A 10,867-nucleotide genomic window follows, 5' to 3' on the forward strand; every position below is an offset into this window, starting at 1 on the left:
CAATAATTTGCTCACAAATTTCTTCTATACTCAGTTTGGGTACCATTCTGCCTAGCTCTGCTGTTGTTTAGTCTATTGTAATTAAGGCTAGAGTAGATGAAGACTACTTAGCAAAATAAACTTATCATAAATCAAATAATTCAAATTAAAATATAATGCTATTCTTCTATTAGGTTATTTTTTAAAAGTATTCTTCCATTGTTATTGTTGTAAATATTAGAGCAATATCAGTCAATCACATAATGCAAATTTATATAATCCTTTTTGAAAGCAATATGCCAACACATATAAAGAGACAAAAAATGCATTCTTAACTCAGGAGCCTAATTAGTGGAAATGTATTATAAAAAATGTTTAAACAAAACTAGAGAAGCTATTAAAATTATTTATCACTGTGTTAAGTTTCTAATATTAATAGAATAAGGAATAAATCATTGTCTAACAAAGTGATTAAATATTATGCAGCCATAAAATTAGTAAAAAGCATTTGCAAAAACATGGTAACATGTTCAATAAGTCAAAATGATAATAAAAATTAGCAGATACTGGGATTAGACCTGCATAAAATTATGAATGCTTTTAGATAAATATTATCGGGGAATACACACACACATAAAAATAGAAAAGTTATCCCAAAGTAATAGCATTATATTTGATTTATATCTATTTTGCTGAACATTTTTTAATATCACTTTTTCTTGGTGAAAAACAAATGCATAAACAAAGAGCCCAAGAGGATTTCTGAGGCGTTTACAGTATAATTCATTGCACTTGGAGTTGAGACACAGGCTGGAATCCTAGCTCTCTTTTATATATATATACGTATATATGCTTGTATATCTCATATATCTATATATAATATAGATATATACACACACATATATATGCTTGTGTGTATATATATGCTTGTAGATAAGTAACCTAATTTTATGAATCTTAATTTCACCACCAGTTAAATATAAATTCTACTAGCCCTTTAGAGTTATGAAATTAATTAATATTATATATGTGAAAGAGCCCCTTAAAATCCCTGAAACATGGTTGACATTCAGTATATTTTAGTAGAATCTGAAATATGAGAGATTTTTTTTCTTTCTAGTATTTTAAGAATGTGAAACTTTGTTGGAAGGCTTAACATACTGGCCTACAGAAGGTTATATACCTTGGGAATGTTACTCGATAGCTGTACTTATTACTTTCAACACATGTTGATTGTGTGTGCTTGAGTGATTCTAAGTAGGAAATCCATTTTTACCTCCAAAGGCCATTTATTGCCCCACTCACAATTATAAAAAGGGAGTCAAATTCAGGTGTGTACATAGTATAGGCACAATGCCTATCTATCAAAAAAGCAAGGAATCTGCAATGATCTTCTGTAAGAAGACTTTCTAATTTAAATTCTTTCAATGTTCTACATTGTACAAATAGTTGCAAAGAACGGTAAATTCTTTAGTGGTATTTGACTGCAGGAGTCTATGGAAATATTTACAGAGTACCTAGTGGTGTAGTGGAAATAGCAGAAGAGTGAAATCTGGGAGAACTGTGTTCTTGTAAATTCAGCTTTATCTCACCCCTCTTCATCTATCAAGTCAGGGGTTGCATTAGAAATTATTTAGGTCCTTTTTTCAGTTTCCAAATTCTGTGATCTTATGATTCTGTCTATCTATCTACCTACCTATCTGCTGACCAATCATCTACCTGTGTATCTACCTTTGTACCTATGGATCTGCCTATCTATCTAATGGCCATTATACCTTTTTTGACATAGAGTGTCAAAGGAGGAGGCTGATAAATCCAAGGGAAATTGGAATCAATCATACAGCCTGTTTTGAAAATAAAAATAGGTTAGATCCTCTCCTGTTAATTATATATGATTATTACATGATTTATCAGCCAACTATGTGTTCACAAATATCTGAAGTAAACTCTGTTTAAAAGGCTGCATAATTCCCTAAATATGGCTGTCTTGTAGGCTAAATTCCCTCATATATTGAATATCTACCTCATTATTATAGGAAAGTCTGTAATATTACAGCATAGTCTATAAATCAACTTTTTTGGGGAGAAGGTGGGGCTAATACTGAGCATTTATTATCTTAGGTAAATACTATTAAATATGCAAGGATCCCGATACCAGAAAGCACATAAAACTTACTTTAAAGCCACATAGTTAAATAGACAAATTGGTGTGAAACCCGAGGTCCACCTATGCCAAAGCCTGAGCCCTCAGTAGTACTCTATACTGCGTTATAAGAGCAACTTGGCTAATGGATGTTTCCCAAAATGCCTCTCTTGTTTATCATGACACATCTATAGATATTCATAGGCAGTCTTTTTCCAAATGGAAATGAAAGTGTCTGTTCTAGGTTTCAGGATCCTTGGTTTGCCAAGTGAAGAGAATGAGAGCATAGAGGGAAGGAAGCTTTATGTCACTTTTTCAAAAGGCAGCAGAATTGGGAGCAGCTATACTAAAATGAAAAATCGGAGCAAAGCAGAATAAGCGGAGAAAAGAGAACAGAGATGTGATTGAGAAAGTATGCTTATTGAATTATTACACAGGATGAGGCAGGAAGGAAAAAAAGATGTTTCCACTAATGATGACTGATGGTTGGAAAAGATATTTTTGAAACAAGATAGCCCATTCTCCACAAGTCAAGTGACAGGACCAAATCCAAATTTTAACAGAAAAATGTGGCTATGATAGAGTGCGCTTGTATGAACATCACAGGCATAGCTCTGTCAATTGATGTTTCCCGCGACTAAAGCAAGATATTACTGAAGTTGCACGTTCATCACTTTCTAAACTAGATGTCAGAGATCCTAAAACACTCCAGAAGGAAAAGTCCCATTTTTTATGTGGTGAAAGAGATAAAGCACACAGCAGGAAATGTAATTCTCTTGAGAATTCTTCCCAAAGGATTTGATAGAGCATAGCATTTCTTATGTGTTTTTAAATAAATATCCTACACAGAAATTTTAGCTTTTGGATCCAATTAAAACCATAATTCTCCTTGTGCTAAATACATGTGAGGACAAACCAGATTTGAATATACAGCATTACCATGAACCTGAAGCTCAATTGCAGAGCGGATGCCAATCAGCAGTCTGTAAGTAAGCCAAAGACCCTTGTGTGATACAGCTCACTGAGGAGGGCTGTGAAGATGAGGCCAGGGACATGAAGTTGGTTTATATGCGGAGCAGCATTTTGGGGGTCATAGACTATACACTTAACACCATTAATCTCCTCTGGTTCTCAGCATCAGATCTTCTGCTCCAGATCACAGGGACAGGTAGCCAGGTTTCTCATCATCTCCTCTGGGGAAATGAGTATCTTCCTTTTCTCTACTTACAGACATTGAGTCTTAACCATAATTTTGTTTTAAGTTGGCTTAGTCAGACTCTCTTTTTCAGGTACACTACCTATCCCTTGGGATTTTGCTTTATTTCCTTGAGGTTGGTTAAAAAGAAAAGGGAGGCATACCCATTATTTGCTTCTGTATAACAGATAAGATTAAAACTTAATGGCTTAAAGCAATAGGCATTTATTATCTCATAGATTGTGTGGGTCAGTAATCCCAGAGTGGCTTAGATAGGTGGTCTGGCTCAGAGTCTTGGACAAGGTTGTAGTCAAGGTGCTGGCCAGATCTGCAGTCATCTCAAGGTTCAACTGTAGGAGGATCTACTACTCAGCTCACTCATGTGGCTACTGGAGATCTCTGATCTATTTCTAAGCTCATTCACTGACATGGTGATAGGCTTCCCCAAGAGCAAGCAATATAAAAGAGCAAATTAAAAATAGCTCTTAAGGGTGAAAGGTTGAGTGAAACATTTTACCTTCTAACCAAAGTGATCTATTTTACTTATAGGAAATAATCCCAAATCTCATGTCTATTGCACGTAGTCATAGGTCGGGAGTGTCAGAATATGAAGAACATTATTTTCAATAGCTCATCAAAAATTAAAACTGATTTATATATTTTAGTTGAGTCTGAAAAATGAGAACATATACTCTGAATTTAACCTAACCTGAGCTTAAAGGGTAAACTAAACAAAATTTTAATTGTAGAATATTTGGACATTAACATATAAAAATAAGATATATAATGTGATTAATTATATTAGGAAGTAATAACATAGGTATAATGTGACCATGACAAATCTGTGGTCTTAAACTTTTTTATAAAATGAAAAGTAGCAAAAAAGAAATGTGAGCCATGCATTTAAGACAGAAAGAAAAAGTAAGCCAAAGTTATGGAAAAACAGAAGGGTGATAATAATAATGACAAAAGTAGAAATTAATGAAATAGAACAAACCAATGGAGATTTGCTGGCCTTTTGTAATAATTACAAAAGTTATTTTTCTAATAGAAAAATCTACAAAGCAAACTGCTAGCATATCTAACAAACAATTTATGTATGAGGATAGTTGTTGTAAAAGTAGGCTCTGTGGGTAAAATCATGGTATGTCTGTATCGAAAAGTATTTTCTAGTGATGAGATACAATGCTTTGGAACAATATCCTTTGTTATGAAAATAATAAATAGTATATCTCAAATTAATTCAAATTATGCTGGAGTTCATAGATTTGATTAGTTTGACTGTCATAGGTAAGGTAAATTTTGATTGTTTCTCTGACTTGCTGGAATTAGCCATTGAATGATAATACTAGAACGAAATATTAAATTGTCCTCTTCTAGTCTAAATGAAAAAATAATTATGTACCTTTAGACTTCTTTCTGCATGGCAGGTAAAGTAAGTTTTTCAAAACCTCCCTTGGAGGACAAATATAAAGGTGGACAAAATGTAAATACTTGCTTGAAAGCAATGGGGAGACAGCATGATAGTGAAAAAGTATCAGGCTAGGATATGTGGGCAGACGGAAGATTGAGGCCTGAGAAATAAGACTGGCATTTGAGCTATATTTCACCTGGGAGTGAGTGCAAAATCTTCAAGGACAGATGAAAGGATGAGCGGATGGGCGCTCTATTTGGCATCCTCATAGGGCTAGGTTTCCCTGCATTCAGCTGATACCATGAGTTGTGCTGAGGACTAAGAGTGAGCCAGAAGACAGTGGGCTCTTTCAGGCATTTCAGTTCAGCTTAATGTACATCTTGGCTCTGAGTAATCTCACATTGCCAGTATACTCCCAGGTGCCTTGAAGACAAAAAACTAAATATCGTGGGAAAAAAATCGAATGATCCTAGTACTCAAAGTGTTTCTTCAAACCATCTTGAAAATACAATATTCAATGCTGACAAAAACTGAGGACTGATGGATGTGGGTGGGAGGGGGAGATGGGAATGGAGGAGGACACTTGTGGGGATGAGCACTGAGTGTTATGTGGAAACTAATTTGACAATAAACTATTTGTAAAAAAAAAAAGGAAAATACAATATTCAAAACAAAATCAAAATACTAATCCAGTGAATGACAGCCAATATCAATAATGATGATAATAGAAATAAATCTACTGGAGATCCAGATAGTAAAGTTTCTAAACGCTAATTTTTAAATAAGTATGCCTATTATGTGTAAGGAGTTCAATATAGGAATAAAAGTATTTGAACTTGGAATTGGGGGAGAAGCACATAGAAATTCTATCACTGAGAAACATAATAACCCAAATTAGGAACTCAACAGATGGAATTAATAGAAAAGAATTGGCGAACTGGGTTCCAAATCAGAAATGAATTTCCCAGAATAAAGCAAAATTAGACTAAAAAAAAAAACAAAACAGGAAATACCAAAGAGAGAAAATATATATAATACATAGGTATACTTATGTGAAATTTAGTCCCAGAATAAAAAGGGAAAGAATGAGACAGAATCAATATTTAAGAAGATAATTATTGAGAATTTTCTAGAATTGTAGAAAGATCAAGGTATAGAGAATTCCTAATCCTAAAAATCTCAAGTAGGAAACTTTAAAAGAAAACAACATGGAAGCTCATAACAGTAATGACTTTGAAAATCAAATTCTAAGAGATAATATAAATCAGAAGAATAAATATATATTATTTTCAGGAAGCAATAATCAGAATGATAGCTGAATTTTCAACAGAAATAATAAGGACTGGAGGCAAAGGAATGGTATCACCAAAGTGTTGAAATCATTGCTAACCTAGAGTTATAATTTATTGATAATATTCTTCAAGAGTGTGAGTAAAATGAAGACATTTTCTGAAAAACAAAATATGAGAAAAATTGTCAGTATGAACAATACCGAAGAAATTACTAAAGAATGTTCTTTAGAAAACTAAGGGATTTTCTTGGGGCGCCTGGGTGGCCCAGTTGGTTAGATGTCCAACTTCGGCTCAGGTCATGATCTCACGGTCCATGGGTTCAGCCTGCGTTGGGCTCTGTGCTGACAGCTCACAGCCTGGAGCCTGTTTCATATTCTGTGTCTCCCTCTCACTCTGCCTTTCTCCAGCTCGTGCTCTGTCTCTCTCTGTCTCAAAAATAAATAAACATTAAAAAAAAAAGAAAACTAAAGGATTTTCTTTAGATAGAAGGAAAATAATCCCAGGGAGACATTCAGAAATGTAGGAAGGAATGTAATGCATAAAAAAGAATAAATAAGAAGGTAAGTGTAAACTAATATTAAATGCGTAAGACAATAAGAATGCATTGTGAAGTTTAAAACATATAGATAATTAGAATGAATGATTTAGTGATATCTGGAAGTAGATAAGAAAGTTAGTTAAATGGTTCTACAGCCCTTTGTCCAGGAAGAGGGAAAACAGCAATTAATGAGACTTTGGATTTCTGGTTTGGAAGAGTAATTGTCTAACAAGTTGAATTCTCTTACAAATACAGCTATAAAATGGGAATACAGTAAAACTAATTAACTGAGGGCTCTGGAGACTTGAACAATGACAGGTAGACTTTAGATTGGAGTAGAAACTTGCAGCAGGTGATGGGCATAGAGTGAGCTACCTGGATTTTGTTGATTTGCCCTGAGGGTGGTCACAGTTAGTGTCTTGGCAGTACAAAAACAGCAAAGGTGTGGTAAAGCCCACCATTCTTCTGGCCAGAGGTACTTGAAAATGAAAACAAGACAACCTGGGAGACTAGGAAATGAAGAGAGGTGCCAGAAAGGAAAGATACAGAGAAAGGAAACACTAAATCTTGTATTTAAACTAGCCTGTCTCTGGTTGATTTCTGAGCCAGTTATGCATAGGGCAAACTGCAAGTAGCTTGCATCTAAAGCTGGGGAATTGATCTGAGATCTAAGCCACCACCTACCAGATACATCAGAACTTACAATATGATTCTAACCAAGTTAACTAAATGCCTTCTTAACAAAAAAACAATGCTCTTTAGCACAATATAATAGAATCTAGAGTGTACACTATAATATTCACAATTTCCAGAATACCATCTAAAATGACTTCACATATACATATGGAGCAGAATGTGACCACATGTCAAAGAAACAACAACAACAAAAAAAACAAACAAACAAAAAAAACAACTGATGACAAATTAGAGATGACTCAGATGTTAAAATTGCATAAAAGATGGTAGAGAATAGATCGATAAATGGATATATATTTTTGCAAACTTTCTACAATATTAACTCTAAGTAAACTGAAAAAATTGAGTGCAGCTTATAATCCCCAAAGTGACCATTAAAATTGATGCAAGAGGGTATATGTGAAAAGCTTAATTCCAAAACACAAATAAACCAAAGGGAGGCAAGAATGAGGAATTAAAGAAAGAAAAAGGACACACGGCAAACAATAAAATGGTAGGCTTAAGTCTAATCTAACCAATTCCAATACAGATAGAATAAATGCTCCAATTAAAAGGCAGATTATTAGAAAGAAAAAAAGTCAACATCTTGTTATTTCTATCAGAGGATCACTTTAATACAAAGAAAGAGGTTAACACTGCATGAATGAAAAAAGAGACATTGTGTAAGAAAAACATAGAAGACTGGTGTAGCTATGTTAATATCAGATGAAATAAAATTGAATACAGAATATTACTAAATATATAAGTGTCACTGATATAAAGAATGTTATTTCATAATGAGAATGAGCCAATTTATTAACAATTCATAAGAATCACAAATGTTTATGAACCTGAAAACAGAGCCTTAAAACAAAAAAAATTACAGAGAAACAGACAATTTGACAGATATTTTAATAGCTCTGTCTCAGAAACTGGTGGAAAAACTAGACAAAAATATTAGTAAAACTGTATAAGATTTGAACAACACTATCAACTGTCTTGACTTAATTGATATTTTCTAATTACATTAGAAATCAATCAAATATTTGGAAATAAAACAACAGAATAATCTATTGGTCAAGGAATAAATTACAAGAGAATATAGAAAATATTTCAAACAGAAATGATAATAAATCTTCCACCTATTGCAAAGTTGATATGGGAATATTTTGAGTGGCTTTATGACATCAAATTTGAGACCTTAGGGAGCACCTGGGTGGCTCAGTTGGTTAAGCGTCTGACTTTGGCTCAGGTCATGATCTCAAGGTTCATGGGTTTGAGCCCCGTGTTGGGCTCTGTGCTGACTGCCAGCTCAGAGCCTGGAGACTGTTTCAGAGTCTGTATCTCTGTCTCTCTCTGACCGTCCCCTGCTCTCTCTCTCTCTCTCTCTCTCTTTCTCTCTGAAATAAATAAAACATTAAACAAATTAAAAAAATTTTTTGAGACCTTAGATGAAATGGGAAATTCCTTGAAAGACAAATTGCCTAAGCTCACTCAGGAAGAAATAAACTGAATAGTAGATAATATAGTTGTGTATCTATTAAATAAATTGAATTAATAACTATAAACTTTCTGACAAACTCTAGCCTAGGTGACTGCATTAGTGAATTCAAATAAACATTTAATGAATAATTCCAGTTCTGTACAAACAAACTCTTTCAAAATATAGAACACTTTCCCATTCAGTATATGAGGCCAGTAGGATGATATTAACCCAAACCAGGGAAACACAATGGAAGAAATGAAAACTACAGAACAGTGTCTCTCCTGAACTTAGCTACAAAAATTCTTAACAACATATTAGTGAGCAGCAGGAGGTACTAATTTTAATATATCAGGTGGCATTTATGACATGAGTGCAAAAAGGGTTTGTCGCAATGAAAATCAACCAGTGTAATTCATGATATTAACAGAATAAAGGAGAAAATCCATAGAAGTGTTCCAGTTGACGTAGGAAAAAGCATTTACCAAAATTCAAAATTTGTCTCTGGTTAAAAACAGTTAGAAATTAAGAAGGGAAGTAAAATTCCTTATTCTGATAAAGGATATCAGCAAAACCCCAGAACTAATATTCAACTTACCTAGAAATGACAAAAATGTTTTCTTCCTAAGTTTGAAAACAATGCAAGGATGTCTGTTTTCACTCCTCTCATGTAGATGGAGCTAGAGATGCTTGATGTTTGAATTAGGCAACCAGAACAGTTAAGGTCATAAAGATGAGGAGGGAACAAGTAAAACTGTCTGGTTGGAGATGACAGGACATTTAGGTAGAAAGTTCTCAGGAATCTGTGAAAAAACTACTAGACCTAATAAGTGAACTTAGAAGGTCATAGAATAGAAGGGAAATATGCAAAAATAAATTATTATAACACATTTAACAGTAACCAATTAAAAAATAAAAATTGTATTTAAAAGTATACTTAAAATACTATCAAAACAGCCATAAAATTCTTATGAGTAATTTTAACAAAAAAACATGCATGATCTTTTCACTGATAGTTATAGGATATTCCTGAGAGAAATTATAGAAGGCCAAATATATATATCTGTATATGTAAATGCATATATAATTATATATATAAGAATATATAAAATATGTATAACTTAAAAATATAAGAAGTATATAACATATGTATAACATATATATAACTTGTTATATAAATATATATAACATATAAAGATCTAACATGTATATAAAAATATATACATATATATAACTTAAAAGAGATTAGGGAGACATGGCAACTAAATCCACTGGATACCAGACAAAAAGACTGGAACTATTCCATGTATTAATACATTTTCCATAAAATATTTTAATGGAATAATTGTTAAAATTTGAACAAAGTATGAAATTGAGATAATTGTACTGTATTAATGTCAATTTTTAATTTGATAATTATCCTGTGGCCACATAATAGAATGCATTGCTATTTTTAGAAATAAATGCTGAAATATTTAGGTATAAATATACATTATGTCTCAAATAGTTGACAAATTAGTGCATATTTGTGGAGATTATACATATACCCCTGAAGAGAGCATAAGTGAGAAAATATGGTAAATTAACACTTGGAGAATATGGGTGAACTTATGGGAATTCTTTGTACTAATTTTGCAACATTTTTTGTAACTATAAAAATACTTCAAAATTAAAAGTTTAGAAGCTAATATCCAAGATAAGCAGTATAACTTTAGGCAAATTTCATCTCTAATAAAATTTTCGAGGAAACCTTCTATTCTAAAGATCAATGAAGTCAGTGTGATTTTAAAGGTTTAGGTAAGGATATTAGAAAGCCATAGCAATTGAGACCATGTAATTTACAAATAGTCATAGAAAGTTTTAAAAAGCAGGAGAGAGAACCTAGAAATGCTATCTGACAAAGATACAATAGTAGTTCAGTTGTGAATGGAGTCAAATGAATAGAGCTTGTGACAACTGGCTATGTATATGGAAAAAAATACAATTAGTTTTCAACCTTCCAACCTAAAAATATCTACCTGATTTAAACAATAAAATGTGGAGGGGAAAGAGCTCAAACTTTTTTAAAAAAAAGTTTTTAGTGCTTTAGTGCTTTATTTATTTATTTATTTATTTATTATAAATAGTTTATTGTCAAGTTGGTTTCCA

This window comes from Crocuta crocuta, unplaced genomic scaffold, assembly GCF_008692635.1.
Source record: "Crocuta crocuta isolate KB4526 unplaced genomic scaffold, BGI_CrCroc_1.0 scaffold151, whole genome shotgun sequence".
NCBI lineage: Eukaryota > Metazoa > Chordata > Mammalia > Carnivora > Hyaenidae > Crocuta > Crocuta crocuta.